The sequence below is a fragment of the Pseudonaja textilis genome, chromosome Z (genome assembly GCF_049901715.1).
Source record: "Pseudonaja textilis isolate UNSWEBS1 chromosome Z, rPseTex1.2, whole genome shotgun sequence".
Classification (NCBI taxonomy): Eukaryota; Metazoa; Chordata; class Lepidosauria; order Squamata; family Elapidae; genus Pseudonaja; species Pseudonaja textilis.
The window spans coordinates 121,955,036-121,977,542 of record NC_142008.1 but is presented as its reverse complement, the minus strand read 5'-3'; the positions used below and the strand labels follow the sequence as shown (position 1 = coordinate 121,977,542).

General features: G+C 43.0%; 1 protein-coding gene across 6 annotated transcripts in view; it reads right to left on the bottom strand.

The window, feature by feature from the left end:
- CHD8 (chromodomain helicase DNA binding protein 8) overlaps positions 1–20,978 on the bottom strand; it is an 84,338-nt gene extending 63,360 nt beyond the window's left edge. For 4 of the 6 annotated variants that reach the window (XM_087918070.1, XM_087918071.1, XM_087918074.1 and 1 more), the window contains exon 1: positions 20,820–20,978. The gene's annotated coding sequence lies outside the window, so the exon portion shown is untranslated. Of the gene's footprint in view, positions 1–18,384; positions 18,456–20,819 lie in introns of all 6 variants that reach the window. The other 2 variants (XM_026720592.2, XM_087918073.1) reach the window with 2 other exon arrangements.
- Positions 20,979–22,507: the final 1,529 nt, after the last annotated feature.

The window sequence follows — 22,507 nt, the reverse complement described above, 5'->3', positions numbered from 1 at the left end:
CATGTTTATGATGGTTGCAGTGTCCTGGGGTCACCTGGGGTCAGGTGATTTGTGACCTTCCTGTCAAGTGTTCCAGAAACCCTGAATTTCAACCAGTAACTCTGAGACCGACATCTCTCAAAAGTTCCTTTTATTTGGGTACTGGCAAAACTGTGGCATCCCGAATCTGAAAGTTCCGGGCTTCCTTACAATAAGTAAAAACTACAAATCCATACCCTGCACTCATCACCACATCACATGGCCCAATCACCATCCATCCCAAAGTTAAGACCTCCTTTTACTCTGCGCAACATGACCCAACCTTGATTCAGAAAAAAAATGTTATTATGTCTAACTAGATATACTCCAATGGATTCCCCCCTCCCAATTTCCTAGGCTCAATTGTGGCAGTGTGGGAGCACCGGATCTCAATATGGCTTCCAAAGCTGACAGGCATTCCCCCTGACGCCTAAAGTCAATGGGAAATTGGGATTCATTTAACAACAGCATTCCTAATTTAACAACGGCAGTGATTCACTTAACAACTGAGGCCAGAAAGGGTGTGTAGTAGGGCAAAATTCACTTAACAAGCAGAAATTTAGGGCCAATTGTGGCCTTAAATTGAGGACTACCTGTATATGAGCCGTGGTGGCGCAGTGGTTAGAATGCAATATTGCAGGCTAATTCTGACGACTGCAATCAGTTTGATCCTGACTGGCCCAAGGTTAACTCAGCCTTCCATCCTTCCAAGGTGGGTAAAATGAGGACCCAGATTGTTGGGGGCAATAGGCTGGCTCTGTAAAAACCACTGAGAGAGGGTTATAAAATACGATGAAGTGGTATACAGGTAGTCCTTGACCTACAACAGTTCATTCAGTGACCTTCAAAGTTACAACGGCCCTGAAAGTAACTTATAACCATTTTTCACACTTATGACCATTGCTGCATGACCATTTATATTCGGATGCTTGATAACTGACTCACATTTGTGTCCCGGGGTCACGTAATCCCCTTTTGCGACCTCGTGAACAAGCGAAGTCAGTGGGGAAAACAGATTCACTTAACCAGTTTGTTACTAATTTAAGAACTGCGGTGATTCACTTAGCGTAGGTGGCGAAAGACACCGTTAAAATGGGGCCAAACTCACTTAACAAATTTCTCACTTAGCAATGTAAATTTTGGACTCAATTGTGGATCATAAGTTGAGGACTACCTGTATAAATCCAAGCTCAGGAATGCTATACACCCGTGATTACAAATCTGTGGCACGCAGCACCCTCTCTGAGAGCATGCAAGCTGTCACCCCAGTTCAGCTCCAACGCATATGCATGCACACATCCCGCCGGTCAGCTGGCCTTCAAGTCTCTGATGCGCATGCACAGGGGTGGAGGTGGGGGCGTGTGCAGGGAATTCATCCGAGGGAGCTGTGTACATGTGTGGGGGTCGCACTCTCATGCACGCCCATTGCATTTTGGGGGTTGTGCATGCACATGTGTGCTTTGGGATCTCGGTCCAGAAAAGGTTAGCCATTACTGCTATATATTCTTTTATCTGCTAAACTTTTTTATCTGTTCTACATCTCATTCCCATTCGCTTCACTGGAATGAAACCTGGTGCTTATGTTTCTCCATGCTGCACATGACTCTATGCATCTCAACCATGTCGACACTCATTTGCAAACAAGAAAAACTCTTAATTCCATTAGCTATCAAACAGGCAGTGTGCTTTTTCTACGAACAGCCATTTGCAAGAAGCATACCCCTAACCATACTTTCTAGAACACATTTCTACTTCCATGTGCTGACTCAGCTTTCAATGTGCAGCACATCTATCTTCTACTAAAATTCTCCTGTCTTTGTAACCCTTAACTGGGCAAAACGCTGCATTGTAAGGCCAACCATTTTTCAACCTCAAACCGGACAACTTACAGAATGAGCCCAAAATTGAGGTCCCGCTGGCAAATTTTATAAAGCATTTGATGATGTGATAATGTCATAATTATTTTCTGCGCTGCTGTTTGGATTGTTTTATGCAGCTTAACTAAGACTGAAGGTGGCTCCATTTCTGAATATGTCCCAATTTTTCCAGCAAAGACAGTTTGTTAGAAGTACTTAATTTCTAAAATAATTTTTAAGAACTTTTCAAGCACATTAGGAGTTCTGCCACTGTTGGAAGGCATTGAAAAATCTGGTAAGGAAATACCTCTGAAACGATAACCAAAGGTTGTCTAGTTCTCAGGTAAATCAGCCCCTGAAATGTGTTTGCAACTTATAAAAAATGTTGTATTTTTAAGTTATCAGGTCTACCTAAGAAAAATAGTTCTGATGTTTAGAAGCCAGCCATGATGTTATGTCTCTGAGCTGAACCAGCAATTTCATTGCCATTACTTCCCACTTCTCTGAAGCAAGTTCACTACAGGGAAGCTATATCTAAGAATCTCCTTGGCTCCGTGGCCAATTGCATAATGGGGAACGCCAGGATGCATAATAGGATCACCTTTTAAAGGATTTGCATAGATCGGAGGGAGTGGGGGTAGGGAACGATGGCCCTTTTATGACTTGTAGAGTTCAACTCCCAGAATTCCTGAAATATAGATACAGATACACAGACGGGAGGTTAAAAAAATATCAGTTAACAGCTGCCAGTGTTCCTGGACCCAATTTAAAAGGACCTTTACGTTAATTGTTCGTTACTTTTAAACCCCTAAATCAGAGGACTCCAAACTTGGCAACTTTAAGACTTGAACTCCCAGAATTGCTACACTGGATATAAATCCAATCATTTAAAGCCCACTGTCATATGATTTCTTCCCCTTCTGTTTATCTCTACTGTTGGCTCACTCTCTATCACAGGGGTCCCCAAATGTGGCAACTTTAAGATTTGTGGACTTCAACTCAACATAGCTGGCTGAGGAATTCTGGGAATTGAAGTCCACAAGTCTTAAAATTGCCAAGTTTGGGAACCCTTGCCCTAAATAATAAAGAAGCAGAAATACCTAGTTAACATCAGTTTATCTGAGAGGGAAAAAAGCTTAAGCGTGGTTGGATCCGAATGGGAAACCAATCTCAGACATTTAGGATGGATTGGGAGTTTGGAAAAATGTTGGAAGAATGGAAAAATAAAGTACAGATGGTTCTTGACTTACAACAGTTTGTTTAGTGACAGTTCAATGTTACAACGGTGCTGAATAAAGTGACTCATGGCCACTTTTCACTGTTACACCACCTTTGCAGCATATCCCCTTGATCGTGTGCAATCAAAATTCGGATGCTTGGAAACTGATTCATATTTACGACTGTTGCTGTGCCCCAGGTCACATGATCCCCTTTTGCGACCGTCTGACAAGCAAAGGGAGAAGCCAGATCCACTTAACAACTGAGTTACTAGCATTAAAAACCGCAGTAATTCACTGAACAACCGTAGCCAGAAAGGTCGTGAAATCGAGCAACACTCACTTAACAACATAAATTTTGGGTTCAATTGTGGACGTAAGTCAAGGACACCTGTATTCCATTATGCCAAGGAAACTACAATGTAGTTTCTGTGAAATCATTTAAAAATTGAGTTTATGCAAGGGTTTATATATTGACTGGTAGGTAGTCCTCAATGTACAACCGCTTCACTTAATGACCATTTGAAGTTACAACAACAGCGGTGAAAATTGTCAAGCACCAGGGAAACCAGGAGATTCAGGCAATTAAAATGATTTATTGCAAGCTTAAACTCTCTACAAGGTCTCTTAAGACTCAACCACAGAAATTTGGGCCTCAGTTGTGGTCACAGACTGTGGATCACCTGTATAGGGGGAGAGTAGGTTTTTTTAAAAAAATAAATAATAATGGCACTTGGGTTTGGGACAATCACTCGAAAGCTCAACCTGGCATTAAGCTCTGTGGTCTTCCAGACACTGGATCAAGATAATCTGAGTTAATCGGTCAATCACCATTTTAAAATATATGCTGACGAATGAAGGTCCTGGGGATGTTACAGGATCCAGTCGGGGTTGGTCAGGTCTTGGAGCCCATCCTCAGGAAATGACTTTCTACCGCCGGGGTGTCAAACTCAAGGTCTAGTGCCCGGATCCAGTTGGCAGGTGCCACCCTGGAAACAGGGAAGGACTGGCTCATGGTGCCTCTGCCAGCAAACATGTAGCTCGGGAAAGCTGTGTGTGGCCCTCCCGAGCTCTGTTTTCACTGGCAGAGGGCTGCAGGAGGCCGTGGCAGCCAAAAATGGAGCTCACGAGGGTTGCAGGTGGCTCTCCCAAGCTCCGGTTTCACTTGCGGACCATTGCAGAAGGCCGTGGCAGCCGAAAACGGAGCTCGGGAGCCTGTTTTAACTGGCAGAGCGCTCCTGCCACCACAGGCGCAGACACGAGTGACGTCAAGCTGGCCATGCTCCCCTCAGCCCACCAAAGGTCAAACACAACCCTGACGTGGTCCTCAATGGAATCGAGTTTATGACACCTCTGTTCTACCGGATTTAGAAGACCAACTCAAATTGGAAAATATTTCTTTTCCAACTCTGGAATGGCAAATGAACTTTACTCCTGGTGTATTTTGATTTGATTTCTGCCTGCATATGTTCTCTGCCATACCCAGAATCACAAAAGTGTATATAACTTCTTGGCATCATTGCCATGAAAAATGACTTCACCAATAAAAAGAAAAAAAGCAAATTAACAGTTGAGAGAAATGCAGCTGGTGAGCTTGAATTATAATCTCAGATTTCTCTTAACAGTTATCATTTTTATTAAGAGTGTGGGGTGTGGGTGTGTGTTTGCTATTTATTAAGTAGGCCTCTGTCATTATAGGGGAGAAAAATGGGCCACCGGCGATTATGTCAAAGGCTGCCTCACACACACTGCCATTTGAAAGCTTGCAAATTTGCTCGACTTAAATTGTGCCAACAAGCTTTCGCAGATCAACGAAGACGATATTCTATGGAGTTTCACTGTGAAGCAGATATCTGTGACAGCCACCCAAGTATCTTCTGCTGGAAAGGAAATTAAAGTAGACCGAGTCTTGTTTCTACCATCTCCAGTCAAGAATTTTGGACAAGTTTGTTGCCTTCTCCAGGCTCAGCCTGAAAAACTATAGGAGGAATGGAGATCTCCACCCATCCTTAACCAAATATGAGATTTGTGGCTTCCCCATGCTATATACGTATATATCCATTTCCAATGAAATAAGTTCGTAAGATAAATGGAGTCAGGCTGCAGACACCACTCTTCTATCCAAGATAGATGGCGTCCCACTTAGGGATTCAGAAGCCCTTTTGTTTTGGTTGCCTGTTTTGGGACTAGTTAAAAACAGATAGGCAGATTCATTCTTTTAATCTGGCCAATCTCTTATAGACTTAATAGATCGCATCTAATGTCTTGCCTAGTAAATCACAAGTTGTCAGAGGCCCATCCTGAAGCACTAAGAGAAATTTACCAACCTGAAATTAAAATAAAAGGCAACCTCAGCATGTTATTAAAACAAATTAAATGGAAATTAATGGTTTAAAGCAGTTTCTCTGTCTCTTTCTTTCCCTCCCTCCCTCTCTCCCTGCCCCCCCTTCCCTCCCTGGCCACTTGAAGAGGTGTGGACTCTTCCCAGAGGAGGTACAATTCCCAGAATTCTTGAGTCAGCCCCTTGGCCACTTGAACAGATGAGGACTTTCCCAGAATTCCCCAGCCAGTGTAACTGGCAAAGAAATTCCGGAAGTTGAAGCATATATGTATTCTAGTGGCCAGGGTGGAAAAACACTACTTTAAAGGATGATATGGATTTAATATCAAAGCTGGCTGAGGAATTCTGGGAGCTGAAGTCCACAAGTTTTAAGGCAGCCAAGGTTGGAGAACCCTGCTCTAATTAACGTAAGGAGGTCATAAGATCCCAAATCAAACGGATGATTACCTAATCTAAGTTAAGTAGAGGTAGTCTTTGACTCACGACAGTTTGTCTAGTAACAAAATTACGATGCCATTGAAAAAATGTGACTTATGACCCTTTTTCACAATTACTTTTGCAGCATGCCCATGATCAGGTGATCAAAATTCAGGTGCTTGGCAACTGGTTCATATGTCATGTGATCCCCTTTTGCGACCTTCTGATGAGCAAAGTCAATGGGGAAAGCCAAATTCACTTAACAACCGGGTAACTAACTTATCAACTGCAGTGACTCATTTAGAAACAATGTTAAGAAAAGCCGTAAAATGGGACAAAACTAACACTTAACAAATATCTCACTTAACCACAGATATTTTGGGTTCAATTGTGGTCATAAGTTGAGGACTATTTATAGTGACTCCCCATAATCTCTGCCAAATCGTCATCTCCATTTAAGGAACCCCATAATCCCTTGGGGGTGGAGTCTGGGCATCTGACTAGATGCCCTTCCTGACACCAATGCGGAGTTTTGTTCAGCTGATATGTACTCAGTGTGCCCAGAGAAAGAAATTATCTGCCTCTACATAGAATTGAACTCACAGTCTCCTGATTGTGAGGTGAGACCTCCGCCTCCAGGCCACCTCACCACTCTTCCATAATTTCTGCCAAGTGTTTATTCCAATATCTGATGCTAATATACGAGAACCTCTCCTATAACTCTACAATTCAATTATGAAGCCTATCTTCTTAGAGCAAATCAGAATCATTTGATTTATGAAAAAAGGAGAGAAAAAACTCCAAATGTATCAAGTTTATTACATTATATCATAATGCCCAATGGGTATCCGAAAGTTCATTCCTCAGGGGCTAAAAATTGAAGCAAAAACTTCTGAACACACCACGACAAACAGCTATGAATGTATTATACTGATGGCATATTATTTAGGAAAAATAACCCATTTTCCAAAGCAACCATTTTTATAATTGATACTGTCATAATATTCCTCCTTTTCTTTTTTAATTTTTTTTTTTGTTGCTCTGCTGCTCCAACCTGTTTTGTGATTACTGAATTTGTGTGATATTTTCTTGCGTGAGTCATTAAAGCAAAGAAAGGATGAGAAATTTAGCAAGGGCTAAAGAGAGCTTTTCTGTTTTTGCAAATGCCAATGTGTTTCTGGAAGATTTTTCAATATCCTCCGATTTATATTTGGAGTATTATTCATAAAATCTGCACTGCATAATATGTAGACATCAAGAAAAACAGGAACGCAAGGAAATGTTTTTCCTCTCCGGTTGAAGACATACTATACGGCCACAATTGATCCCAAAATTTCTGTTGCTAACTGAAATATTTGTTAAGTGAGTTTTACGACCTTTCTTGCCAGAGTTATTAAGTGAATCACTGCACTTAATAACATGATTGTTAAGTAAATCTGGTTTCCTTGTTAACTTTGCTTGCCAGAAGGTAGCAAAAGGGGATCATGACTCTGGAATACTACAACTGTCATAAATATGCATCGAGCATCTAAATTTTGATCATTTGATCATAGGATTGCTGCAACAGTTGTGTGAAGAACGGTCGTAAGTGACTTTTTAAAGTGCCATTGTAACTTCGGTCACTAAATGAACTGATGTAAGTCAAGGATATATAAATAAGAGATTAATGCTCAGTGCAGGGAAATTTATATCCAACTAAATACATGTTAGTAGAAATAATGCTCTTGATATAACTCTCTCTTATCTAACTTCCATGGACGATTTGAAAAATGAAAAGCTACCAAGTCCTGCATTTTTTTAAAAAAATCATGGTCTCTCCCATGTACCATCTTTCCACATGCAGAAAATCACTTAATACAGCAGAGGTGTTGAACATGGTACATTTTAATTTAATTCAGAGGCTGAATTTCGTTTCTGACTTTTTGAATGAATTCCAGGAGAAGACGTAATATAAATGAATAGCCCCTTTTTTTAAAAAAAAATCAAAGTTGACTATATACTTCTAAAATCTACTTTATTTTTCATTTAAAACCACAAGGTTCACCAACAAGCCTGGTGTAAAAAAAATAACACCTCGGGAAAAACTAAGGTAAAATATTTCCAAGGAACTAATTTTGGTACCAGAATTAGAGAACATAAAACTTTAAAGCACAGGTTTTCTTAATTTCTCCTGGCTGGGAGGAAATCTGGAGTTTTTAATCACCAATGTTAGAACCACCAGAAACTTGCTGGACTATTGCAAATCTTACTAGCAGAATATCTCGTTTTCCTGCCTATTGCATTTGAAAATAGCAATAGTAAGAGATTTTACTCTAGTTAAAAAGTGGTAATCTAAGGCAAATTCACTTAGTTTACTCAAAACTGTAAAACCAGTATCCTTGCAGAGGCCACTGCTGAAGAATTTAAGAAAAAGGTGTTGAAGCAAGGCACAGAAAGTTTAAGGATGATATCCAGTAATATTAGGAATAGTTTTTAAAATATCAAATGGAACTCAACATTTGAGATGAAACTCGCATGGTTGAGAAAGTGTTCCAGGGATGAAACATATCCATTTGTTTATTTTTTTCCAGAACTGGAACCTTGGGTTTTTATTTTTTTCAAAGGCAGGTGTCCAAGGTTTGTTTTGCAAAATTGCAACCCCTTTCTTTTTTATGTATGTGGAACCCCTAACCCCCAAGATGAAACTGGCCACTGTAAAAAAGGGAAAGCACAGGTCCCAGGTTGCCTAGAAAAGGATGTCCATGAGAAAATCATCTATAAAAGTTGGAATCATTTGCATTTTATCTGGCTAATAAATAGCAATAGCACTTAAACTTTATATACCACTTCACAGTGTTTTACAACCCTCTCCTAAGTGGTTTACAGAGTCAGCCAACATTCTGGGCCCTCATTTAGAAGGGACCTTAGAGGTCTTCTATTCCAAACCCCTTTGCTCAAGCAGGAGACCCTAGATCATTTCATACAAATGGTTTTCCAATCTCTTTGTAAACTGTAGACACAGTTTGAATGAACTGCATATTACCATTAAATCATGGCTGATCTCGAGGGAAGGGAGGTAAATGTGAGAGGTTTAGAAGCACTATTCCTAACATTCCTCAGAATAAAATACTAATTTTCAATTGTCTTAAGAGCTTGGCCCTGTTGGGAATGGATGATGAGGATTTAATCTAAGACCAGACCCAGGAAGGCTTCTTAAATGACCAAGACTTGTGGCTCAAAATACTCTCAGCGGAGAAAACAAATGGGTTCCTTACCTCACAGGCCAAAGAGTTCCAAACTGACCCTTCACTGGTCAATGTGAACTACAGTGCAGAGATCCCCCACCTCTGGCCCACGGCATGCCAGAAACTGGTCCATGCAAACAAGTGAAGCCCCATCTGTGGGATGCAGGCAGCACTTAAAACCACGCTCCCTCTGATCCATGGAAAAACCTCTCTCCACGGAACCAGTCTCTAAGTGCCCCAAAGATTGGGGGTTGCTGATCTAGGGATACCAACAGCCTTGGACAGGAAACCAACCAGATGCCTCCCCTTCCCATGGGGTCCAAAGCTTGCTATCTTTCTCCATTCTGCTGCCCTTCGTGACCTCCTGCCCAAGTTATCTCTTCTGGATGTCCGTTCGGCTGATCACCTGTCTAGATGTTTTGATTTCTCTTTCCTTCCAAACTTCCCCTGCTGATGTTACCTAGTTTGGTAACATCAGTAGAAAACCACCAGGCTCAGACAGCCACCCAGGACCCCTCGGTTCAACCTCGAGCTACGGATATTCTCTTTCCACTTCCTTAACCCAGGTCCCACAACCTATGCTAATCTGCCCACCCCACCAGCTTTACCTCCTATAACCGCTGCAGGGCTGTTTTCTCCTCTATATTTCCATGATTTTCATAGCAATGCATTGGGAATGGGGGTGGGTGGGAGACGTATCAATTCCTCTTCAACCACCCCCTTTCCCGGCCTGGCAGTTACTCCACACACCACTTTCCTCTATAGCCAGGCCCCTTCCTCTTTCCAACTGCAGCCCAGCTGCCCACCCGACATCCTCTTCCTCCTCCTCAGCCTCTTTTCTTCCCTTAATCCTCGTCCATTCCACGGGGGGAATCCGTCACTTCCTCTGGTGTCTCTTCCACCCACCCGGTCCCTGCCACGCGTTCTCCCCCCCCATTTCTTCTCCAGGGAAGGCCTCAGGTAAGCTGCCGCCTCTTCTCCCCCACACACACCTCATATCCCACCTGGTGTCGTTCGTTCGTTTGCATCCTTCCCCTTCACCCCACGAAATCCATATGCACCATTCCTTCCCAATGCCTCCGCCCAGCTTTGCTGAGAAAGAGGGGGGGGGCTCTCATTTCCCTCGCTTACCGCTCTCGTCATCTGCATTTTGCCCCCACCTTCCTCTTTTCGCTGGACGTTGCTTTCTTTCTATTCCCGCCTGCCTGCCCTCAAGGTCTCCCCCTACCCAAGCCTGGATAGCAGCAGCAGCTCCTCCTCCTCCGAGCCTCCTCCAGGCGGGCGGGCTCCAGCACAAGGAGGGAAGGAGGAGGAGCTGGGGCCTGCCAGTACTCTCCCCACCCCACCCCACCCCACGCCAGCTAGCCAGACACAAGCATCTGCCAGCCAGCCAGCCTTCTTCCCGAGCTCCTTGCAGGGAGGGGGGGGGGAGCACTCCCCCGGGCTGCTCCTTTGCATTCTTTCCATCTCATTCATTGAATGGCATTTTGCTGGAGCTCTGGGGCCGAGAGAGCAAGCCCATCAAGGTACACACACAAAAGAACAGCATAAAAACCAAACGTCAAGGTCCTATATACCTACTGATGGGCAAGTGTGTTATTGTGCACAGAGCTCGCCTGCCCACCGTCATCTCTCCTGCTCGAGCTGCACCAAGAAAAAAGAAAAAACATTCTCCCCTCTGCCCATATCTGTGCATTCTTGATGCAGGAATTTTTTTGGGTGGGTGGGTGGGTGGCTGTGTAACCCATTAAAGTTTAAATCAGGTCAGGGTTGATCAGTTCACCTTGGCTAATCTGCATGTTGAGGAAATGACTCAGGAACCTGGAGAGTTATTTAAGGGGTTTCATTTTAAGACATGACAGTTTCTTGAAAATTCCTAGAGGCGGGGAGGGGGAAAGGAAAATTTTTCTAAGAGAGCTCTCGTTAATTCCCCTTTTCCTAAACACTTTTATTACATTTCTTCTGCATCCCAGATGTTAAATTGAAGCTGATTTTAGCTTTTAGCTGATCAAAAACATTGCAGCCCATGTCAGTCTATATCTATCTAATCTATCGATTGATTGATCTCTATCTTTCCTTCCTTTTTCTTTCTTTCCTCCTCCCTTCCCTCTTTCCTTCCTTTCTTTTTCTCCTTCCTTCCTACCATTTATTAATACACACACACAAAATATATATTCCCTTTCTCATACTCTGGCTACTTACCATTTTCCAGCTAATTTGTGATTGAAGTACTATGTTAGAAACTGAAAGGCAGGGAGTTTTAGTTCCCCCCTTAAAGACAGAAGCAGGTTGGGGTGATTTTGGGGCCAGTCCCTCTGACTCACAGGCTGGTGATTCACCCCACAGGCTGGTGATGATGGGGTAAAGAGAAGATGGGAATATTATGTATTCCGCATTCAGTGGCACAAAATAGAAGTGGATGTAAATCTGATCATTTTAAATAAAGCCGACTATCATCGGATTTCTCCCGTTCTCTTTATCACTACTGTTGGCTCACTCTCTATCATATGATGGAGAAATGGGAGTGACCTTGGGCTAGGGAGTAACAGAAAGATGGGCCTTTCTAGGAACATGGTCTACCTGCCATGTAGACCATGACAAGGGCTGCATGCCGACCCCTCCCCCCCCACTCCCAAGTTGGATGACTTTGAGCCAATCTCTCTCTCCACCCAGGTTATTGTATTGGATTAGAGAGATGAGGAAAGGTTCCACACTTAGATGGGTCAAATTGATAGCCCTGGCTAAGGGCATTATGATCAAAACCTGAGATCCTACACCATTTCTGACAGATGGCAGTCCAATCTCTTCTTGAAAGCTTCCAATGATGAAGCTCCCACAACTTCTGAAGGCAACTTCTGTTCCATTGGTTGATTGCTCTCACTGTCTGAAAATTTCTCCTTATTTCCAGGTTGAATCTCTTCTTTTGTCAGTTTCCATCCATTATTCCTTTTCTGGCCTTCGGGTGTTTTGGAAAGTAGCTTGACCCCCCTCTCCCCTTCTCTCTGTGGCAGCCCCTCAAATATTGGAACCCTGCTATCATGTCTCCCTTGGTCCTTCTCTTCACTAGACAAGCCATGCCCAGTTCCTGTAACTGTTCTTCATATGTTTTAGTCTCCAATCCCCTAACCATCCTGGTTGCTCTTCTCTGTACTTTTTCTAGAGTCTCAACATCTTTTTTTATAGAGTGGTGATTCACTAGAGTAGGAAAAGACAGAGGAATTCTGGGTGGGTGGGTGATTATATAGCAGTGGTCTACTTACAACCCATTTAGCCATCATCCAACGTTACAACAGCACTGCAAAAAAAAAGTGACAGGGTTGTTTTTTCACATTTAACAACCACTGTGGCTTCCCCACATGGTCACGTGATCAACATTTGGGCATTTGGCCATTGGCAAGTATTTAGGATGATTGCTCTGTTCCAGGGTCACTTGATCCCTGTTTGTAACCATCCCAATCAATGGGGGAAGCCATATTTGCCCAATGACGGCATCATTCACTTAACGGCTGTAGTGGTTTGCTTAACCACTATGGCCAAAAGATTTGTGATGGATCACTGGGCTACTGCCTTGCATAGTGGCAAAAATTGGGGGCTCGATTGCAGTTGTAAGTCGAGCCCTCCCTGTCGATCTAAGCAGACAGGACTGCTTGAAATGCTACGTACAGCATCCCTGGTTGCTTTAATCAACTTTCAGGAGGTGAGATAATAGTAGTAGTAGTAGTAGTAGTAGTAGTAGTAATAATCAAAATGAAGCAAAGAAAGGTGTAGGCGTGTTTTAATCCTAATCTTAAGAGTGGGGATGCGGGGGAAAGGGGTGACCTTGAGAAACAATCTTTGGGCTACCAAGAACTGTTGACTGTTTGCAACAAGATTTTTCATTCCTGCTTAAAATTCTGCAGAACTGGGCAGAGTTGTTGTGCCAAGCTGCAGTGGTACATGTGAAGAGATCACTCCTTTTTTTTTTTTTGCAAAAACACATTTAGCCTGCGGGAAATATCGATGGAAAGGTATTATGCATCTAACACTAACAACAACAAAAAGACTTGGCATCTTTAGTCTTCATGAACCCAAAGCTAAATTGAAGATTATTAATTCAATCAAGGAAAGAAACCAAGTTATTCTGATTCCTGAGATTCAACCTCAGCTGCACCGCCATTGCTCTGCACCTTAAGGATAAAATTCAATGGTTGTTTTGTTGTGATCAAATACAGGACAGTGCTACCAGTATCAGTACACACACCCTGCAAATCATCTTGGAACAGTTACTACAAATACCACTTTATAATGCCTTGGAATACTGCACATCCAGTTTTGGTCGCCAGGATGGAAAAAAAGAGGTTGAGACTCTAGAAAGAGTGCAGAGAAGAAGAGCATCAAAGATGATCAGGGGACTGGAGGCTAAAACACATCAAGAATAGTTGCTGGAATTGGATATGTCTACTTCGATGAAAAGAAGGACTAGGAGTGACATGATAGCAGGGTTCTGATAGCTAAAGGGCTGCCACAAGGAGGAGTCAAGCTATTCTCCAAAGTACCTGAGGGCAGAACAAGAAGCAATGGGTGGAAACCCACCAAGGAGAGAAGCAACCTAGAAGTAAGGAGGAATTTCCTGAGAGTGAGAACAATTAATCAATGGGATGACTTTCCTCCAGAGACTGTGAATGCTCCAACCTTGGAGGTTTTTAAGAAGGGACTGGACAACCATTTGCCTAAAATGGTATAAGGTTTCCTGCTCGAGCAGGGGGTTGGACTAGAAGACCTCCAAGGTCCCTTCCAACTCTGTTATTCTGTTGTATTCTATTTCTATTCTATTTTCTATTCTATTTTATTCTCCCGCCCCTCCCCATTGATAAGCTTGCAAAGAGATGCATTTCAGCTCCCAAGCTGTGGAAAAAATGCGGAGAACGCAGAGCTACGTTGGTGTTATTGTTTTTAAATTGTTCTCTCAAATGTTCTGGCAGAGAAGGAAGATTGTATGAGAAATCATACTTTCCTTCCCTTTGGTCACTATGCAACCAAGGAGGAAAGACAAAAAAAAAATAGGCTGAGGATTGCCATGGGAAGGGTAGATGAAGCACCCTGACTACGGAATTGGCCTTTCAACTGCTTCATGACACAATTTTCTAAAAATCATGACAATTTCTTTTTTTATTTTCCATTGAACATACCTACAAGCTGTGAGGTTCTCAGGGCCACAGAGGTGTTTGGGAAATGTGCAAGAAGAGCAATGTATCAAATACAGGCAATTCCCTGACTTCCAACAGTTTCATTTAGTGACCGTTCAAAGTTATTACAATGGTCCTGAAAAAAGTGACATGACCATTTTCCACACTTACAACCGCTGCAGCTTCCCCACGGTCACCTGATCAAAATTCAGACACTTGGCCACTGACTCATGTTTATGACGATTGCAGTCATAATCCGGGGCATGTGATCCCTTTTTGTGACCTTCTTGACAAAGTCAATGGGGAAGCCAGATTCACCTAACAAGTGTGTTATTTACTTAACAGCTTCAGTGATTCACTTAACTGTGGCAAGAAAGATGGTAAAATGGGGCAAAATTTATTTAACAAATATCTCACTTGGCAACAGAAATGCTGGGCTCCATTGTGTCCATTAAGATGAGGACCACCTGTACTTATCTTTAACCACTAATCTTTTCCTTAGTTAAAGCCATGAGGTTCCAGTCATTTCAAAGAACCACCGATCAAATCAAATCAAAACAAATTAAAAAACTTCCTGTTTTGGAAACCTCAAGGGCTCACCTTTCACAGTTCCAGAATCTGAAAAAAAAATGGACATCTGTGTCAGCTTTCTCTAACCTGGCACATCTCCAGGTATAAACTGGGGCTGTAACACCCAGAATTCTTAGTAATGATCGTGCTTGGCTAGGGAACTCTGGGAACTGTACTCTCAGCATATGTACTACTTACGTTAAAATATTCTTGCTATACTTTGTATTCAACTCCAGTTCTTCAGCCATGTTTTCTTCTTTCTTATGGAAGGTTTGATCAAAAGGCAACATCATGGACTCTTGATGACCAATTGCAGATTTTTCCTATAAAGCCAAAAGCTGCCGCTTTGGAAAAACCTACCATGCCACAAACAAATAATGGAATAACAGAGTTGGAAAGGACCTTGGAGGTCTTCTAGTCCAACCCCCTGCTCAAGCAGGAGACCCTATACCATTTCATACAGGTGGTTGTCCAATCTCTTCTTAAAATCCTCCAGGGTTGGAATGCCCACAACTTCTGGAGGCAAGCTGTTCCATTGATTAACTGCTCTAATTGTCAGAAAACTATTTGAATCTTGCACCTGATGCCATTTTGCTTGAAATATATAACCCAACAGTTACAATGATTTTTTTCTGCACTATTTTCTCAGCCACTTTGCTAAAAATTGCAAAGAAAAGAGAAAGAGAACTTTTATTGTGGACACCTGGCAAAACTACACACTACCAACAATGCGATGTCAAAAGCATTTGCTTATACTCTGCTTGAAAAATGATGCATGGAGGTTAATTCTCAGAGGACTTAAAGTGTTGGAAGCTTATGAGGGCAGTCTCACAGTTCGAAATTAATAATGAATGTAAGTGGTTTATTTACAAAAGCTATTTTTAAATAACCAGTTTCCTATTGGCAAACCAAGAGAATATAGCCTTTTCACCACTTATATGTTAACGTGGTATAAAATAGCTCCCAGGCAGGAGAAACTCTCTTATGATTTCCCTACCACCTCTTCAGTAGGTAAAATTGGAACCTTGGAGATTCAGATGGACAGATCTAAAAATTCTGTGCCATCACAATGGGAATGTGGCAAATCTCTAGCATCCAGTTCTTTTCAAATCACCAGACCTACAGATCTCTCAAAGACGGTCCGAATATTAGATCCTAAGCGGGAGTAATTCAATCCTGTGTAACCAGCTGAGATTCTCATATTTGTCTGCACTTCCAACATGAAGGAAGTCTATCTTGCCACAAGTTTTGGGTTCCCAAAGAGAGAGAAAGGGGCAGCTCTCCATACTTGGCAAGTCCCTCCAGGAAAGAGCAAACAAAAAGTCTGCTAGCAACCTACTACAGAGATGTGTTTATTTATTTCAATTATTGATACGTCCAATTTGCTTGAACAACCTGGTATCTGGGATAGGTCACTTGATCCTAACCCTCCTTCTCTTTGCTGTTGCTCACTGTTTACTGCTACCCTTTCTAAATATGCAGGCTGTGACCACCTTTGGGAGATAAACAACAAAAATTCCCATTCTCCATCGGTATATTAATCTAAGTTCTGGGAGGTTGTTTTGGATTGAGTGTGGAAGAGATGGTCAAGGAAATGGGCAGTAGTGTCTTCCTCAAACTGATGTTTTCCAGATACCCGAGGTGGTCCATCTCCAACTACCACGACTCTAATGTTATGGGAGGCATAGTGCACCACATCTGGAAGGCAACTGAATAGGGAAGACTATCTGAAACCCAACCAAGAGAGATCTTATCTTTATACAGGATCTCTCTCCATCCTTTTTTTTGCAAGTCAAGAGTCCGTGCCATCACAGAGTAGCATGACCTACAAGTCCAACTGCATTAATACCAGTAAAAAAAAAGTTACACCCTGAAAATGGACCAGTCAATCATAAAATGCTGAGGATCTTCCTTCTGGAAGAGGAAGAGGTACAGTATTTGGTTATGGTTCACCAAGATGGGCAAAGTTCTGTCCAAATTCCTTTTCCAAGGTGTCCCCAATCACCATGTTTCCCCTTCTTTAAATTATAGGTACAAATACAACCCTTCCTCATTTTAGTAAACATGCATCTTCAGATATCATGACATAGTCCACTCATGTGCAAATGCAGTGTTTTCATATTATTATTTCACTGCTTAACTATATTGTAATGAAAAAGCAGAGTGTGATGGTTATGGCGAAATAAAGATTAAGGAGAGGATAGTGGGAAAGCTATCCTTTTAATATAATTCAGAAGAGAGCTGGAAGGGACCTTGGGAGGTCTTCTAGTCCAACCCCTGCTCAAGCAGGAACCTATAAACCATTTCAGGAAAATGGCTTTTTATCTTTTTACTTTTTTTTTTTACCTCTCAGCTGGCTGGCCAGAAACAAGTGACAGGTACAGAATAATAGAATAAAAGAATTGGAAGGGACCTTGGAGGTCTTCTAGTCCAGCAGTCGCCAACCGGTGGGCCGTGGACCACTAGTGGGCCATGAGAAAACTTTGCTGGGCCCCAGAGAAATCTCACCCCTAAAGCAATTAATCTAGGCTGCACAGAAATACAAGGCTGCACCACCTACATAGCCCGTGGGAACCCTCCCCGCCCACTCACTCTTTACCTGGCAAACTTGCCTGCTAAATTGCTATTTTTCCTTTTTTCCAACCATCATCTGTTCTGCTATGACGGGAAATTTAGATTAGCTAGGAAGCAGGAAATGATTGGATTTCCTGCTTTCTATCTAGTCTTTAGATCTTAGGCTCTGCTTTTAAGCACAGCCAAACCTCCCTTAGGACTGAAGATTCTATTATTCAGTGCAGACTCACAGCAAGCAAATTTGTGAAACTGAGCTAGCTAATGATAGATTAGATCACTGAATGATTCTGTGAGCAACTCAATCTGCCTGCCTGCTTTTGGGTAAAAGTTGCTCTGTTTTTTTTATAAAAAATTCAATATTTATATAAGTATTTATAATATTTACATACAAGCTATGCCCAGCCAGTCCCATGACCACCAAACCACACCCACAAATTAGGCCACACCCACAGAGCCAGTTAGTGGTCCCTGGGATTTAAAATTATGAGATTGGTGGTCCCTGAGGTCCAAAAGATTGGCAACCCCTGTTCTAGTCCAACCCCCTGCTCTAGCAGGAAGTCCTATACTGTTTCAGACCAATGGCTCTCCAGTCTCTTCTTAAAAACTTCCAGTGTTGAAGCATTCGGTAACAGACAGGGATGCCAAAACAGGTCAGAAATATTTCAGACCTATAACCCACTTACAAGTGGATAAGCCCCTTTGTTTTCAAGTGCACAAGATTTCTGTGCCACTGTATGATCAGAAACACTGAAAAAGAAAATGAAAAGATATATTCTCAACTGCAAATTCTCCTCCAAAGCTTCCCTTTCGCACTCATTTAAAGAGCGAATTTCTAATATGTGTGCTTGTACTGGGTATTAGTTATTATTTTTGATTTTCTCCAATAACACAGCTTTCTGTTTCAGATTAAAACACATACACGTGGACTTTTTAAATCCACCTATTTTGACACCAGCACAATAAAACAGCTTTTCTGATGTTCAACGGTAAAGCTACACTTACCCAACTGTAAATTGCACTGAGTCTAACAGAATTTACCCTCCATGTAAAAAGCATTGATTTGCAGCTGCATTCTGCATAAGAAAAAGAAGACATGAACAATCAGGGCTGGAAGAAAATGACAGTGTCTGTAACACTTTTAGCTTTTTTGAGAATACTTTTGGAAATTCCATGCTAAGGTCAAAGCTGGCTTTCCACAACCTGCACTGGCTGAACTGGTGTGGGAATTGTAGTCTAACACGCTAATTAGAGCACCACACCGGTAGGTATAGAAAATTTCTACATTTTGATGACAGACTTGTGAAAAACTACAAGTCACACTTTTTTCCCCATCAATACCTCTAATCCAAGCAGAGTTACAGAAAAATTATGTGTGTTTGTAATCCCACTTCTTCCCCTCATCTCAAAACAGAGCAGCTTAAGGTCATATTCTGGTTTGAGAAAATGTATTAATGTATTCCAGCTGCAATTTTCTGGTCAGAAGTTCCAGTTTCCAGCCAAACCTGAATAAATAATAGGTTCATCCCCCTCACCCACCCAACCTAGATTCTATTGTGGCCTAGATTCTATTGTGACTGGCAAATTGAGAGAGAAGAGAGCAATGCACCCCCTTGGAGGGGTAGAAATTAGACAAATGCAGTTGCATGATAATTGTGAGCACCTGGCTGATTGTGCAATGATCAATAATTTGGAGCTTATTAGACCTGAATATTCTGACTCTGCAAAAAAATAAAAATAAATAACTCACCCTACTAGGAATTGCCTATTAAACCAGATGTTACCTTACAGCTCTTAGGTACTTGGTTAGGATTTGAACTGTTTTTACCAGACATCACTATTGTGGAAAAGAAAAAAAGTCTGGTTCATTGATATTGCAATGTCAGGTGATGCACGGATTGAGGAGAAAAGCTAGAAAAATAAAATATCATGATTTGCAAATTGAATGTGAGCGATTATGGAGGAAGAAATCAATGGTTGAACCAATAGTAATAGGAATCCTTGGAGCAAGATTCAAAGGGCTGCCTAGATACATGGAAATTTTGAAGTTATTAGACTTGAACATTCTTTGCAAAAAACTATCCTATTTGAAACTGCCTATATACTCAGATGCTGCCTTAACAGCTCTTAGGTCCTTGGTTACGTTTTGAACTGTTTTTACCAGTCACAGACTGCAAATTTAAAATTAATAATAATGCTAATAATAGACGCTACTTTAGCAGCTCTTAGGTCCTTGGTTAGGACTTGAACTGTTAAGTTTTTACCAGTCCCAGACTGTGAATTGAATTGAATATTAATACTAATAATACCCCATGCTACCTTAATAGTTCTTGGGTCCTTGGTTAGGATTTGAATGGTTAAACCTTTACCAGTCCCAGACTGTGAATAAAATTGAAGATTAATATTAATAACAATATCATACCAGGTCCTTGGAAGAGGACTCCATATGCAGATATATAAATATATATCATGCCCTTTTTGTCCACCGGGAGTGGAACCCTACTGAAACCATGACACAGTCAGAAATTTCTGTCGGAAAGGCGGGCGGGTTGGGTAGGTCTCCCCCAAGTGAAGCAGCCCTTCTAAGGCACGAAAGTCGGGACCACACAACCGCCACACAACCAGCAGCACCTTGGGAAGTGATTTGCGAGGGAAGCTCCACTCCGGTCCTATTCTTATCTCACCCCCACTCCTTTTGAATGAAGCCCATCTACCCGAGGGGTTTGGAGGGCCACTCCTGACGGAAGCCTACTTGCAAGGGCAGCACAGTGGCCAGCGAAGCCCCTCCCCCCCTCCACAGCCACATGGACCCTGGAGTCTCTTTCCTTCCCCCCCAAGTTGCGCCCCAGGCCTTCACTCGGCCTTCCCCACACCCAAAAGGCCTCCAGGGCCTTTGCATCCCGCCAACGCGAGTGAACCCACCTTGCGTGGCCCTCTCAGAGGCCCGAGGGAGCCCGGCATCCCCGCCTTCAGATTCCCCGGCGGGGCATCCTTGCACCGGGGCCAAACCGAGATTGGCCGCCTGGAAGAGGCGGGTTGAGGAAGATGGGGTTTTGGAGGGTGGGGAGGGGAAGGAATCTGGGGATGGACCCTCCTCTCTGTCTCCCCCTCTCTATCACCACCACCTCCTCCCTCTCTCTCCTCTTGCTAAGCCGAGTCTCGATGGTTCCTTCCTTTCAACAAGGGGGAAAAACGGGGGGGAGGGGAGAGAGCAAAGGCGGCTCTGCAAGCCCAGCTTCGATTCCTTTTTTTTTAATTCCGTCTAAAATTGCCCCCTCTCTCTCCCCGTAGCAAGATGAGGCAAGGACTTGCCCCTGCATCGGGCCTGCATCCTGCAAAGGGGAAGGGCCATCCCATAATAGCTCCCCCCTCCCGCTCCCGAACCCTCATGTGGGTCGACGAAGGGTTTGCCATAAAAAAAAAAAAAAGCGGGGTCTTACCTGAGAGGTGTGAGTGGGTGTGGGGTTCTCCCCACCTCCGCCTCACCCTTTCGAGGTGCCGCTCACTCCTCCCGCCCCCTCCCCTCTCGGAGGGAGAGAGAAGAGAGAACAAGGCAGCCGAGCATGGACGGTGCAACCTAACTTCGCTCGGACGCCTCCAAGCTCCGCCCACCACGCTGGCTAAGGCAATACCTCGCCGCAGAAAGGCCCATTGAGCTTCGGAAGCGGACGCGGCCTGCCGGGGGAGGTGGGGTGGGTGAAGCAAACAAGCAAGTTAGATTGAGAAACCTTCCCGGAAGTCTCTCGCCCGCTCGCCGCGGAGGAAGGAGGTGGAAACGAGAGTGGGGATGGGGCTTCCTTCGAGGAAGCTGTCTAAATAGGCGCCTGATTTGCTCCTCTTCCACGGCGATGGCTCAGTGCGATATCAAATAAACTGCCATTAGCGAAGGATGCGGCGGGCCTGTGGGAAATTGCGTTTCCTTGGCGCTCAGGTTCGCGCAAACAGGCAGTTGGGTTAGTTACCTAGGCGAGGAAGACATCTTGGATTGCCTGCTTTTATCACAGGACCGGGAATGAATGGGGGCGGAGGGGGGTTGAAATCAAGGCCGGGCTGTCCGGAAGCGGAGCTCTGAAGTAACTTCGCCGCTTTTTAAAACGCATTTTTGGGACGGGGCGGGGCTGCAAGCCAATTCCTCCCATGGGTCCTTGACTTACGACCACAACAGGGTGCCACATTTCTGTTGCTAAGCGAGGACGCTGGGAAATCAACTCTGCCCCGTTTTACGACCTTCCACTCCACCTTTGTTTAGGCGAACCGCCACAATGGTTAGGCTAGCAACACAGTCATTAAGTGAATCCAGCTTCTGGCTTGTTCCAAGACTACAAAAGATCATGAGGTACCCCCCCGCCCCCACACTGCAACCTTCATGAATTGTGAAACAGTATGAAAATTATAAGCTAAACGTTGGAAGTGTAATCAAATGCCAGGTTCATATTAGCATACAGAATAGAGTTGGAAGGGACCTTGGAGGTCATCTACTTCAACCCTCCCCTCCCCCCCCAGCAGGAGAATCTATTCCAAATATTCGCCTCAGAATCTCCTGATTGTGAGGTAAGAGCTCCACCTTTAGGCCACCGGAGCTGCATGTGGTGGACATGCCCATGACCAAAAGTGAAAAAAAATACTGGACTAAAATAACATACTTGGTTTAAAAAAAAGATAAAGCAACACAGAGATTTGAAACCAGAAATATTAATATAATTCAGAAGAGAGCTGGAAAGGATCTTGGAGGTCTTCTAGTCCAACCCCTGCTCAAGCAGGAACCTGTAATGTTGGGTATCTTACCAGAACAGTATAACAAAGGGAAAACATACTTCACTTTACATGTATTAATGGCAGTGAGAATGGAAAAATGAAGAGATCCCTACAGATGAAAGTATTATAAAAATATTAGGTTGTGCTGAGATGGATAAATTAGCATTTAAAATAGAAGAAAAGGAAGAAACAATACTTTTTAACATGGGACTTGTTTTAACAATGGTTAACTAACAGAAACAGGTTAGAATCTTTAAAAGTCCAAAAAAGATAATAAATTTTTTACTGACAACTTTATAAGATGGATAAACTAATTGTATTATTACTTTGCAATTAATATTGATACGTTTATTATTACTATTATAATTAATAT